The sequence below is a fragment of the Pimephales promelas genome, chromosome 6, assembly GCF_988280905.1.
Source record: "Pimephales promelas chromosome 6, fPimPro1.hap1.1, whole genome shotgun sequence".
Classification (NCBI taxonomy): Eukaryota; Metazoa; Chordata; class Actinopteri; order Cypriniformes; family Leuciscidae; genus Pimephales; species Pimephales promelas.
In genome coordinates this window covers 26,065,189-26,079,950 of record NC_142774.1, presented here as the reverse complement: position 1 = coordinate 26,079,950, position 14,762 = coordinate 26,065,189, and the positions used below count along the sequence as shown (strand labels likewise).

Genomic DNA, 14,762 nt, shown 5'->3' with positions numbered 1-14,762 from the left:
GTTTAAATTGTCTAAATAAGACCATGAGTTATGTTGAAAACATGTTGAACTAGTTTTTAACCTTGTACGAAGGATCCATTAATGTCTATATCGGACGTGCAGAACACGTCACAAAAAGATGTCATGAAAACTTTCATTCCAGCCCCTCAGTGGATCAGCCCCATCAGACTTTTGTGACAAAAACAATATCTAAAGTATAAAATGTAAGGGTTGACAGACTGCCCCACTGAAGCAAACACTGATCTCCATAATGGTGACTTATAATTTTGATTTTTCACTTTCAGTGATTCTACTTGTTAACATCAGGTGTCTTCAATGTTGGTCAATCATTGCTCAATTAATCACTTAATTATCTCATTAACTTTAACACTGCTTCAGAGTTAATTTAACACTCTTGAGTGTGGAGTCATATAAACTCCCAGGAGAGTTAATTTAACACTGGAGTTTTTGCTGTGCATTCTTGGAAAACTTGCAATGGCTGACATCAAGCTAAACACATCCAGAGCACTCTTTAAGACACATTTTTTGCAACTGCTTTTTATACAACACACATTCATGCATCATTGCAAATGGTTCTGCCTTTCAATAAAATCTTCTGCATGAGACCTACAGATGCAAAAACAAAGAAAAACCAAAACGGGACTTCAATGCCCAACACCACTCAGAACATACTCCTTTTTTCAATATTGCAAAAAGCAATACAGAATGTTCATAAACGACACAGAGCTCACAACCAAAGTCGCTGACCTGTGCCAATTCACACTCAGGAAGGAGCATCATGACTCATCATCATAGGATTGGGAAACAAACACTTTCAAAACACATTTCCAAGCAAAGAACTATAGAAATAATCCCTGAAAATATAGTCTCAATGGTTTATGGAAACTCAATCGGCATTCCATTCTGCTGCACCTCTCCTCTGAAAGGGTTTTGCCTATTTGAATTTTGTGGGCTTTAAAGTTTACTTGACAATGACATACATCGGAGCCAAAAGCAGAAAGGACTTCCACAATCTCGTTGAAGCCTACTGTTACTGTTAAGATATGTGGAATACACACAACAATGCATAATGTCATACTTTTTTTGTAAGCATAGCTACGGGTGTCATGCTTTGTAGTTAATATTTGTTGAAGCTAAATGTAGAAAATCTTTGAAAAGAAAAGTTATGTACATTAAAAAGAAGATGTTCCAAGACTGTTTCTGTCTTCTTACTCTTCAGCCAGTTTCTCTTTTGGCCAACGTGTGCTTCAGCACCTCATAAGAAAGGATTCTGGACTTAGAACCATCTGTCCTTGAATGTAGTAGAGTTTAGAGGTCTTCACGGGTCCACTTGGATCCGAAAACCCGAGTTCCGACTGGGTTCGGGTCCAAAACTCCGACGAGTGTCTCGGGTCGGGTTCGGTATTAGTGGTATATAATCGCTCCACAAAAACCAACCCCTCCGTTTGCGAGTCGCGAGAACTCCCCAACTATTAGTGCCCGCGCACACACACGACCAATCAGATGCACTCATCCCAAACATGTCATCATTACATTTTTAAACTGCTCCTCACATCTTCTGGGATTGTCCACACACACAACTGTTTCGAGACCAATTTTGGGACGAATTAACTGCAATGTTCTTCCGGGTTTCTCTCTCTCTTTTTAAGGATGTAATGTTTGGCCGTTTTTTAATATACAAAAAGCTCAAACGAATACTTTATTATTATTCTATTATTGCTATTAAATTCTCTTTTCAAATTCACTGTTTTTAGGAGAGAGGTCCAACAGTACATCCAAAATATTTCATCATCTGAGAATCTTAAAGCTCAGTAACCTTGTTTCAACTTTTTAACTCATTTCATTAAAGTTTTCTGTTCTGTTTTTCTTGTTTTTACATGTATACACACTGTTAGACCTTACCAGGTTTATTACAGTAAAATACTGGCAACAGGTCAAATTCTGACACTATCATACCATTTTCCAATAAAACAGTTATATACCGTAGAAAACAAAACTAGCCTACAGGAATATACTGTGAATAAACAGCTCTCAAAGTCAACACTCAGAGACTGTGTTCCTAATCACACCCTATACCCTCATTCACTGTCTATTCCCTACATTAGTTCACTAATATAGTCCACTTGAATGAAAAGAAGTGAGTGAATTGAGACACTGATGAACACCTGATAAACAGAATCACTGAAGCACAGAGAAACAAGAACTGAGAAAGAGAAACACAAGATCTACAACTGACTTTCAGCAACACTGAGTGTGAAAACAGTTTACAAACCAGTTTAACATTATTTATTTCATACATTTACAAAAGTTCTTGTTGAGAATTAACAGAGATTTAATTAATAATAAAGTTTTTTGTCACCATAATGGAGATCAGTATTTGCTTTAGTAGGTCTCTTATCACTGGACTTGTGACATTTATCTCTCTCTGACTGCTGTAACAGTGAGTTTTAAAACACATTTGTTGTAGCAAGAAAAAGTCAAGAGGACACACACACAGACATCAACAGTTATAATATTCATCTCAACAACGGTAACATTCAAAAGTTTCATGCAGCAGTGCATGCTGGGTTCCAGGATTGTATAAAACTCCCAGCATGCACTGCTGCATGAATAAAAAAGAAATTGCCACCATTACTGAGATTAATGTGCTAAATTTTGATATCTTGGTGTTTCAACAACGCTGTAGCGCTGTTTTGGTTTATGTATGTTAAAAACAAATAGTCATAATTAATTGCTGTGGTTTCGCGGTGGTGGTAATGTAACACTTTTGGTTGAGATTGAAACTCTGAATGAGTGAAAATGAATTATTTAGTAAATGAACAGACCATATGATGATTGTCATATTTTGACAAATCAAATCATTACTAAACTGTATGTCTGCACAAGTGTGACTTGCACAAAACACAGCTCACAGCATCTAAAGAAAATCTCATGTTACAGCGTCAGCAGACCAACTAAAGCAAACACTGATCTCTATGATGGTAACTTAAAGCCAAACATTTTTAAACATCTCAACAACATCTTCTATAGACCAACGCCACTTTTGCGTCATCGAAGGGTAACGCCCCCTTTTGGGGGAAAACACCTCTATACTGTCAATGGGAAAACAAACGGATTCCCATGAGAACAGAACTCGGACTAGATCTGCAAAGTTTCTTGATAGCAAAAATGGCACAAACTCAAAGAAGCTAACGTTACTGAATACGGGGTTACAGAGGTTTCCCTTTGAAATGGTCGAAAACTGGATTAATGACCCCACACAGCGGCCAAATATGGACTATTCAGACATCTAACGTTACCACTATCTCGTGGAATCACCACCAAGTAAGTAGCCTTTTTTATTTATTTATCATTTACACACTCACAGTAGCCTATTACAAACTACTAGACGATGAGGCCATGTCACTTGGATCATATTTAACTTGATTTAAGCTATTGACAGTTTTGTTGTCGACTAGCTATTAGAAAGACTAGCTGTTAGCAGCTAACGTTACCTTATTAGACTATGTCAATAGCTTAAATCAAGTTAAATATGATCCATTCATCGTCTAGTTTGTCATACTGTGAGTGTTAATGAAAAAAAAGGCTACTTACTTGGTGATTCCACGAGATAGTGGTAACGTTAGATGTCTGAATAGTCCATATTTGGCCGCTGTGTGGGGTCATTAATCCAGTTTTCGACCATTTCAAAGGGACACCTCTGTAACCCCGTATTCAGTAACGTTAGCTTCTATAAGTTTGTGCCATTTTTGCTATCAAGAAACTTTGCAGATCTAGTGCGAGTTCTGTTCTCATGGGAATCCGTTTGTTTTCCCATAGACAGTATAGAGGTGTTTTCCCCCAAAAGGGGGCGTTACCCTTCGATGACGCAAAAGTAGCGTTGGTCTATTGATGTATGACAGAAATAAAGCCTTACTAATAAGTGTAATAATGTGTAATGGCTGAAGTCAGTTGTAGTTCTTTTCTCTATTTTCTGTTCTTGATGTTCCTCTTTCCTTCAGTGATTCTGCTTGTTAACAGCAGGTGTTCATCACTAATGCTCAACAATCACTTACATATTCCCTTAATTATCTCACTGCAACACTGCATCAATGTTAATTTTTACCTTTTGTAGTGTGGATTTTCCTGTGGGGTTGAAAGGGTTAACAGTGTAAGATAAAAATACACTCCCACAAAATGTATTTTAACAGTAATAAACTGTAAGTTATAAAACAGGTTTATACTGGCAACACTGTTGCCAGTAGTTTACTGTAAAATCTTGTTTTTTGGGTCACCGTTGTGCTGAAGAGTAGAGCCTGAGCTTCAGTCCAGGAGAAGATCTACAAACATTGATGATACGCTGCATGTTGCTTTATTTAAAAGGCACTGTCTGTGTTAGTTGCAGAATCCGGTGGAAATGTCTTTATTTACAAAAGTTAATTTTTATTGTTTCTAATTAAATAAGTTCACAATAATACCTTAATCACATTATTAATGCATTATAAATTTAGTTGATTATTTTAAGTTGGTTTCTGCAAGTGAAATTAGTTAACTCGAGTTTTAGTCCATTGTTACAGTAAATAACTGGCAACACTGTTGCCAGTTATTTACTGTAAAAATGCACTTAAGCTAATAAGTTTTATTTTATTTTTTTTAGTTAACTTGAGTTTTAGTGCATTTCTACAGTAAATAACTGGCAACAGTGTTGCCAGTATTTTACTGTAAAAAAACCTGGTAAGGTCTAACAGTGTACAATAATAAAGGCATGACATTATATTCATAATAAGAAAACAATTGATTTCCTTTTAGCGAGAGTGTCAGGCAACGCGTTATATTCACTGATCAGCAGCGGCTGACTGGATGAGCGTCCAGCAAGCATCTGTAAGCTGCCAGTCGGATCACGGCCATTTGACTGTTTAATCAGGATAAACGGCCCAAAAATACCAATCATACACAAGAATAAAGGCATGACATTATATTCATAATAAGAAAACAATTTATTTCCTTTTAGTGAGCGTGTCAGGAGACGCGTTAGACTCGCAGTCTCAGCCTCGGCCGACTGGATGAGCGTCGAGCAAGCGTCTGTAAGCTGCCAGTCTGATCACGGCCATTTGACTGGTTTAATCGGGACAACAGTACCCAAAACACCAATCATACACAAGAATAAAGGCATGACTTTATATTCATTATAAGAAAACAATTTATTTCCTTTTAGCGAGAGTGTCAGACAACGCGTTATATTCGCTGATCACCCGCGGCTGACTGGATGAGCGTCCAGCAAGCGTCTGTGAACTGCCAGTCGGATCACGGCACATTTGACTATTAAATTGGGATCCTACTACTAATAACAATAATTTCAACAGATACATAATAAATGAGCTATATAGGGAGGAACACAAAACACAAAAACTGTCAAAAATCAATGGTTTCAGAAACTTGCCAAAGGCAGACTGACAGACAACCACAAGGTCACGTGACCTGCCAGTGGCAGCTCCTGCCAGCCAGTTGAAGATTGAACCCCCACTCTTCTTTCTTGTTAATTAATCTTAATAACATTTAAAATATGTATTTAATTACATGTGTAAAAATACATACTTTAAATGTATATATATATATATATATATATATATATATATACACACACACACACACGCACACACACACACACACATATAATTATACCAATTACATGTTACGAATTTTAAATTGGCTATATTAACTTATATAGCTTCATATAAAAGCTAGTGAATAATCAGGAACACAAAAAAGTATTACAAGCAATAAATAAAGAGTGCTTTCAGTATTTAAAAGTAGGCTGTCTGAATGTTTTTCATGCAAGAGCTGAAGTGAACCCCCCCCCCCCCCCTCAGGTTAGATACGGTAAGCTGCATTCACAATAATGCACATATCATTTTGAGATGTACTTTTAACCAATGAGTCGCTTACAGCCACGTGCACGAACGACTATACAATATATTAATATATAATCCAACTGCATTTCAAAAGACAAATAATGCCTTCGTGGAGCATTTGTATGGAAAATTCCGCCAGCCAAGAACGCACACTGCAAGAGTAACGTTATAACATCAAACAAAGTGGCAAAAACCTGTGCAATGAAGGCCATGAATGTCCTTGTAATTTGGTTAAACCCCGAACTTTATGAAATATTATGTTTCGGAAGGTTCGAGTGGTGTCGCTTGTGTGAGAGAGAGAGAGAGAGAGAGAGAGAGAGAGAGAGAGAGAGAGAGAGAGAGAGAGAGAGAGAGAGAAATTAGAAGCAAGCAGAATACGGTTGTTTCTAAAGCATGCACAGCATCATCACACGTCTGTGTTTAAAAATAAACTCAGACTCGATTCTGAAATTCTCTGAATCGATCCAGAATTGTTCAAGAGAGAATAAATAATACAATATCACATACATTAAAAATAAACTGTTCTTTCCTATATGCCAGACCTTGAGACCTATATGCTTTGCATGCCAAGTTGATGCTTGATCTTGCACTGCTTTTCTCTCATGTGTCATGTGACCAGTGTCATAGCCATGGTAATCACAGCTTTTGCAATAACAAAATCGCATTTCATCATATCGCGATATTATCACAAATACAATTAATCGTTCAGCCCTAACCAGAGTGTGGCATCCTTTTGGGCTCTAGTGCATGGAGTCTTGCTAACAGACATCTGCAGAGCTGCAGTCTGGGTGACACCCTACACATTCGCCAGATTCAACAATCTCCGAGTGGAGCCTGTGTCCGCCTATGCACTCGCTTAAACCAGCCGGTACTAGGACCCGCTCAGGGGCCTCATTTATAAAACTGTGCGTAGGATCCTTACTAAAAGTGTACGTGCGCCCGAAAGCCAAAAATGGTGTACGCAAAAAAATAATCAGACTTATAAAACCGTTCGTATGCCAGAACCTGCGCAGAATTCACTTTAAAATCTAGTCAGCGGAAGAATGCGCGCACATGCATCTCCTCCCCGAAATAACCATATATAGAGATTACAACTCCTAGTTTAAATATGCATATCCTCATCTGCATTTCATTTGGTTGATTATTCAACCACGTGATAGCATGTTTAACGGTACAATATGTTAGTAAAAGGAAATTCGGATGTGCCGTCACATTATTACAAACATTTTTTTTTTGTAGCCTATCCTTGCCTTGTTTTTGAATAAATAAATCAAATAGTGTTAAATACATTTCAGAGAAAGTTTTTCTCAATCTTTTCCACTGGCCAAATAGTATTTTTACTTGATTTATATTTTAATGGAAACAGATAGACCTTGTTGTGCATTATTTGCGTGAAACAATTTTCTCAGACAATCTGCTATTAGCTATCAGTTAAAACATTAAAGCACAGCATGCCAGAGGAAACATGTTCAAAAGCTACATGTTCAATTTCATGTAGGTTAGTTTAAGTGTTTAACTCCATTAATGAGAATGGCAAATTTAATCTAAAGGCCATTGCACACTGAGTCCGAAATTTGCATCCGAAATTTTCGCACGTTAAAAAAAAAATATCGACCTCACGTTATGTCAATCACACTTGCACACCGCCTCCGAAACTTCAGACCGTCATAAATAAATTCGGATCGGGTTCGATTTTCTGCGTTTTTCGCATCCACAGCCAGCATTTTCAGAGGTTTTTTGACAATTCAGGGCCAGGGGGAGCTTGTTTACTGTCTATGGAGCTTGTTCCGCACATCATTGGACATATGCACAGTGCTTTCAGTTTCGGTTTTCAATTCGATCAAGTATGTTCTCTTCTCTCGATTAGATTATGAAAGGAATAAACCTCCCCTTTCAATCAGATTGAAATTTCGGATCGGATAAGGTGTGATTGAGCAGCCAGTTCGATAATGTATTATTTGGGCACAATATATAACAGCCTATACAGCTGTTCTGTCTGCCCAGCGCTTCCACCGGGCCGTGTGTGTGTCCTGTCCATACCTAGACACACTGCCAGTCTCTGTTCAGGATCGATTGGTTCACGGAAATTGGTGGTCTTGTTTTTAAAATGTAGCTCCAGAATCGCAAGCAAAGCATCAAACTGTTCCACTGACATTCTGAGGTAAATTTTGAATTGCTCAGGATAAATTCGCAACTCATTGATAAGGAGGTGCTTCCTCTCGGTGCAATTTCAGGATTGGATGGACGTAATATTTTCTCTTCTCTTTTCAATAAGAGAGAGGGCAACAAAATCATTCTCACTGCTTGAAGAAATCCATTTTGTATTTTTGCGTTTTTCCCCGCAAATGTTTTAATAAATACACATCGGACTCAGTGTGCAAGGTTTCTGTTTTTGATGAATTTTTAGGCTGACGAACACGAAAAAACACATACGAAAATTTCGTACTCAGTGTGCAATGGCCTTAAATGTTTATATCAGAAGTAAAACATAGTTTAAATAATTATTTGATTTGAGTTCCTCCAGCATTGGTGACGCCGACGGCAGTGTCTATTGCCTACGCGTGGGCTAGGTCCCTCCCCTGAGCGACCCCCACAGGTGTATTTCCACTGTAAGTCTCTCTGAGCATGTGTCTTTCCCTTGGCAAGCCACCTTGCCACCCCTGGGGTTGAAACATTCCACCTGCGGCTGGACACCCCAGTGTTTCCCCATATGCCTCCTTCGGGTCATATATGTATTCTTAAGTCCCACCCTTCTGGGTTGGCAGTAATTGCATATTTCCTCTAAACTATGGGATATGCTTTCCAGTGTACCTTGGTATTCCTGTGCTAAATAGGAGTCCTTTGTCCGTGCCAGTCTCAGGACAGGGATCTCAGATTTATGCAGGGCACTGGAAGACAGCTGTGAAGGTGTCGTGATTAGACTGGTAACCCTATTCGTCGTCATCTGATGGAACTCAGAGAAAAAAAAAAGGGAACATCTCGGTTATGTATGCAACCCTCGTTCCCTAAGTAGGAAACGGATCCGTTCCGTCTTCAGGCCACCTTCCGCTGTACCACTGGAACAGCCAAGTTCAGTCTTGGCTCCTCAGCAAAGAAACATACCTGCATATTGCCGGCGTCCTCCTTTTATACCCACGAGGTAAGGCGGAGATATGCTATGCAAAATCCGCAGACCCATGGCATTTATTTGCCATTGGCTTGTTTTGTAATACTGTTATGAAACAGTAGGAAACAATAGCAAGTAAAACTGTTTATTAAAGCTGGTCAGGTGACACACAGGTCGTGGAACAAACACTCAGGTGGAGGTGAGACACAGGGACGTTGATGGGCAACCCGGAGAGATGTGATGAAGATCGGCGTGCTCAGTGACAGGAACCAGGAACAATAAACAATCCAACCGTGAAGACGTAAAGACGACGACGATCACGGAGACAGGAAATCCAGAAGACTGTAGCCACACTGGAACAGGACACAACACCGGGGAAGCCACAACGATCTGACAACATGAGACTGAAATTACTGACATTATATAGGAAGCGGTGATGACTCGCAGCTGGTGCTGACAATCAATGGAATTAGTAACCACGCCCACACATACACACACACACAACATCAGAATGAGACAGTGGATTCATGAACCGTGACAAATACTCATTATGCTTTCAAAGCGAAACCCCATTCGTCGCCATCCGACGGAACGTCTCCGTTCCCTACTCAGGGAACGAGGGTTACATACGTAACCGAGACTTTTTATTGATGCTTGCATAGTGGCATAAATAGATTTAGAGGCCAACTGAGGATTCAAACAATATCAAAATAAAGATGAATTGCAACAAAAACCAAACAACTTATATACTGCTTGCAAGTTTGTTACACCATGACATTCTGATTTGCAAGGTCAAAAGATTGAATGCCGTTGCACAAGCGCCCCCCTCCTGTCAGGGGTGGTCCTTTTAAATGTTATTTCCCCTCATGCATATAGAGGGCACAATCTCACAGAAATTATTATAACCAAAAGCTTTGAAATTAACATATACTAAAACTAAAATTGTAAGTATGACTCCTACAATGAAGGTGAGTAAATGGTGAGAGTTTTCATATTGGGGTGAAATATCGCTTTAACCATCATCATGCTCTTTAGACTAGATTGTCAAATGTTTTATTTAGAGTAGGAAAATAACATATTCAAGTTCATCAATTAAGTCTGAGGTCTAAGCAAAGAAAATCTAGCCGGTAAACCTTTGTTTTGTAATAGCAAATGCATGTTGAGAGGTGTAATGAATGCATTCGACTTACAAAACAAATTTTGTAGCATCCATGCATTAGGAGTTTTGTGACAAATCTCCAATTGCCATTGGAAAAGATAAAACTGGTATAAACAATAAGTGATAACCAAGATTCAGTGAGTCAAACAAAGGTCAGCTCTGTTTTTCTTCTTCAACTGTAGCACTAATAGGCCTAGTGTTTAAATGAAGACTGATCTTGTTCTCATTTAAATATCTAAATTAAAACAAACTTGATTCAGACATAAACATACCAGATTCAGTGTAAAATACAAAGAGAGAAGCTAATCTACAATAAATCCACAGAGTTGTCCAAAGCAGTACCTGGTGAAATGTTAAAGCTGTGTTTACTGGAGATTTGCAGCTTTGTACCCTATAGTAGGTCATTAGGCATTGGGTCTAAAGAGAGCTATATTATTTATATTTCTGCAAAGATTCACAAGAGATTCTTCTTTTTTTTTTTCTTTCAGCATAGGTGTTTAATGAAGCTCTGACTCATTCAATAACATCAATAAAGTGACCAGGCTGTGACCTGATTTTATGGTGTGAAACCTTATTGAACATGGTAGATGACAGATATAAGGGATGGCTGACCTGAGAGTCAACTTGAGCGTCTGTGAACTTAAACAACTCTGAACTGTGCCTGAACCTCTCTTAAAACCAGATGGAGAGCTGCTTCCATTTCACAAGTCCCAAGAAGCAGCCTGCCAACTCTGTAGTCTCCCAAACAAATGATAAGAAATGTCACCAACATTGCAGCCTTCATGGGAGGTCATTGCTGTCTAAACTGTACTGAAACGCACGCAGTCTTAGGTCATTTTGAGGTTACTTAGTATAATGCCTGAATTAAGCTTCCACCTACATACTAGGCTGAAGTCTGTAAAACTGCCAGGCTTGTCCTTTTTATTGCTTTTTATACAAATGGCACATTGTATTGTGTGGACTATGGAAAAAAGCTATAAAGGCCTGTTCACCAAATATAATAACTAAAGATTAGTGTATTAGCATCCACACCAACGCACATGGTTCTGTTTATTATAAGCACTCCCTGTGCTTTAAAGGCTTGAGCAAGATGGATTTTGATTGGCTGTCAGTATTTTTATCATTTATCAACTGACAAAAATTGATCTGAACTTCAATCCAATGACATTTTTCCTTTTATGGTCTAAAAGATTGTGGTTATAGCTTTTCTATTCTAATACATTGACTGATTTTTAAAACTAAATCTTTTTTGTTTTTGTTGATCCTTGTTGTGGACTGGCGACTCCCGGACGTCTTTTGACCATACGTCAACATCCGCCTTTTTAGGGTACCCTTAAACGTCGGTTAGATGACGTTATCGGATCCTAACCCTACCCCAGACCTAAACCTATACCCCCCCCCCCCCCCCCCAAAAAAAAAAAAAAACTAAACCTACCCTTAAACCTTTAATTTTTGTGTCAAGTGTTTTTTTGGACATTGTATTATATAAATCATACACATTGTGCCTTTAATACAATGTGGTGTAGAACTACACATAAGTAACTCAGCTATGCCCCATCAAGACCCAAACATGAAAATCCTCTCTTTCAAGAATTATATGGTCCAACCAATATAATAATCTTTGCATACAAATGAAGTATTGTACAAGGGGCCTTTTACAGAAGTAGGGGGGTGTCAACGCTATACATCTGAGTTTAGGCTAACCCTTAAACACAGCTCCTCGTGTCTTTATTGACCCGGGACTTTACCCTAGCCTCATTTGTTAAAGTTAGACATCAACCTTCTTACTATTCCCCAAAATTCATTATAATCAATCTAACAAGAAAAATAAAAGAATAACTATTTTCTAATTAAGTTTTTGTAAAAAGTGTAGGGTCGCTTGTGACCTGATATGTATATTTTTTTTCAAGGTGGCAATGTCTGATACGCTGATGTGATGTTTTACTCATGATTACCACTGGTATAAAACTTTAAATGACTCAGCGACTTATCGCAAGTAATTTATTACAATCAAAGATTAGTGTCACTGATGGTGAATCTAGTGAAGAAGAAATTTTGACTTTGAAGATGTTGAAAACGATAGTTTTGAGAACATGGTTGAGATCATGAATGAGTCAGATGCTTGATGTACTTGGGAAATGAACTCTGATGAGGACAGTCTGCTCAAATTGAACCATTTTAAGATTTAAAAGATAATGAAATATGCTTTATTTTATTATTTTTATTAATTGTTATGAAAATATCAGCACAGTTTTATACGAGGCTATTGCTGTCACATGCACATGTCACATTTTTATTCATTGTGTTTTTCCCCCTTGTGGGTTTTTGTAATAAACAGTGTTGGGAGTAATGCATTACAAAAGTAATACATTACAGTAACATATTACTTTTTGCTGTAACGCAGTAGTGTAAGGCATTACTAATCAATTTTCAGTAATATTTTACTCGTTACATGTTCAGTGAGGCTTGTATTACAGTTGTATTACAGTGTATTGTCTGCTTTTACTTCTTAAAGGCAACAGACTATGTGAAAGTTCTAAAGCAGTCTTTTAGTACCAGTTCAGAGCGGTCGCGTCTGTAACATTGTTTTTTCCTCATAAATGTGAACACGAAAACTAAAATAAAATGAATATTTTAAATTCTATGGTTACTGCAGAGCCAGCCCTTCCTCATCCGATTTGCACAGTGTAATTAACAGAATTACAAAAAATATATTTTGCCTCCTATTTTTTTGTCATGCATGAATGTGTGTCTTTTGCCTAATATTAAAAATAAAACATAGACTGATATTTGTCTAATGTCTGGAGTCCTTTAAGGAAGTAGCCTATATACGTTTCAATACATGTATTTTCTGAGAATTTTTATTTCAAGTTTTGACTGCAAATGTAATGTCCATAATGCTGGACTTCCCCAGTTTTAAATAATTTATCCTCAACTAGTTTTGTGGTGTAGGTCTACGTATTTTATAATGTTAACTTCAAATAATACTAATAGCCTAATTTAAAGATAAGGCAGCATTGGATCTGGTAAGGAGAATAACGCTGGAGTTGGAAGAGGTGTGTCGCGATTCTGTACGTTCGTGGATCTCAGTCGTGTGGCGAATCGCGATTTCGGTTTCATATTGCATATCGTTACAGCCCAAAAGTTAAGTTCTACTTAGTTATTTTGGTGAAAGTAACTCAAAAGTAATACATGAGTAATGTAACGCATTACAATTCTGAGACAGTAATATTGTAAGGTAATGAATTACTTTTAAATAACAGTAACAAGTAATACCTAATGTATTACAGTTTGGAAGTAACTTGCACAACACTGGTAATAAATTATAATTTTTCTCCTGCGCTTGAGTCCTCACATCTTTTTTCCTTACCTGTTCAGTGACAATTGCAGTTAGAGATCATCCATTTAGGAAATAGATCCAGGTCACTTAAGACCTGAATGTAATAATGATTGGCAGAACATTCATGGATTAAAGAGGTATCCTTTAACCCTGTTGCCCTTTTTTACTTTACGAGCAAAGGAATAACGTTTTTAATTTTGTCAATTCAAATATGTTTGACAGATCAATTAAGTTTAGTTTAATAAAAGCAAAACTCTACTAAACTCTACTAAAACTTTACTAAAATACTCTTTTTATTCTTTGTCATCTTTGACTCGAGATGACAGCCATTTAATTCTGATAAAAAAACTTTTCCTAATCCTGATCTCTCCAATGGTTGTTTTGAATGCAAATTTCAAAATCACAATATCATGCATTGTTATTATGATGTTTACTGAACCATCATGACTTCAGGGGCCTGTACCATATGATGGTAGTTGAACAAACTCGGGGTTGCAGGATTACTTTTGAGTTGACAAAACCAAACCAATCCAACCAGGCTTTGTTGGTATCATGATGCTTATCAGCAACTTTCTCTGTCAAATCAGGCTTGACAAGTTTGATCTGATCTTGAGTTTAGGAGTTTAGGTGTGACATCAGTAGCGAACAGCCAATCATTGCTGAGAAAGAGTGAAACTCATTCAAAACTCATTGAAATTAATTTCTCGCGAAAGAAGTAGCGCAATTTAAATAAAAAGTATTAAAATATTAAGAATTTAAATAAATGTACACAGCAAGAAGAAAATAACTGTCTATGAAAGAGGACAACTAAAAGAAAGTCTCGCTATATATCAGTGCAAGTAAAAGTTGTGAAGTTAGTTTATGTTGATGAAGGTATAGAGAGAATTGAACATTTAAGCTCACATGTAGTCATTTTATAGCTTCATTTATTGATTCTAAAGCATATTTATATTGCGTTTATATAAGTATTCATTTAAAATCTGCGTAATAATAATTGATTAACTAAAATTGTACATGTGAGATCATTTTAGGGTATAATAATTACAGAAATAATCTCTAAATCATACAAATTTATTTACTAAAAGCCATGATTTTGTCTTTTAAAATCATTTGCTGTGTAGTGACCTTTAATTTGAAGTGGTAACAGGTGGAGTGACTTTGTCGCGTCACGTCATGTGTCACTTTGCTCACAGCTGATTGGTCCAAGTTCGGTTTGCAACTTCTTACCAGAGCCCGTCTAACGGAGAGCCTTGGCACTTCCTATTA

The 14,762-nt window shown here is 37.4% G+C and overlaps 1 non-coding gene across 1 annotated transcript; it reads right to left on the bottom strand.

The window, feature by feature from the left end:
• Positions 1–656: 656 nt before the first annotated feature.
• LOC120460804 (small nucleolar RNA U3) lies at positions 657–870 on the bottom strand. The gene has a single exon (XR_005618034.2). It is a non-coding gene; the product is annotated as a small nucleolar RNA U3 (small nucleolar RNA).
• Between the last annotated feature and the right edge of the window lie 13,892 nt (positions 871–14,762).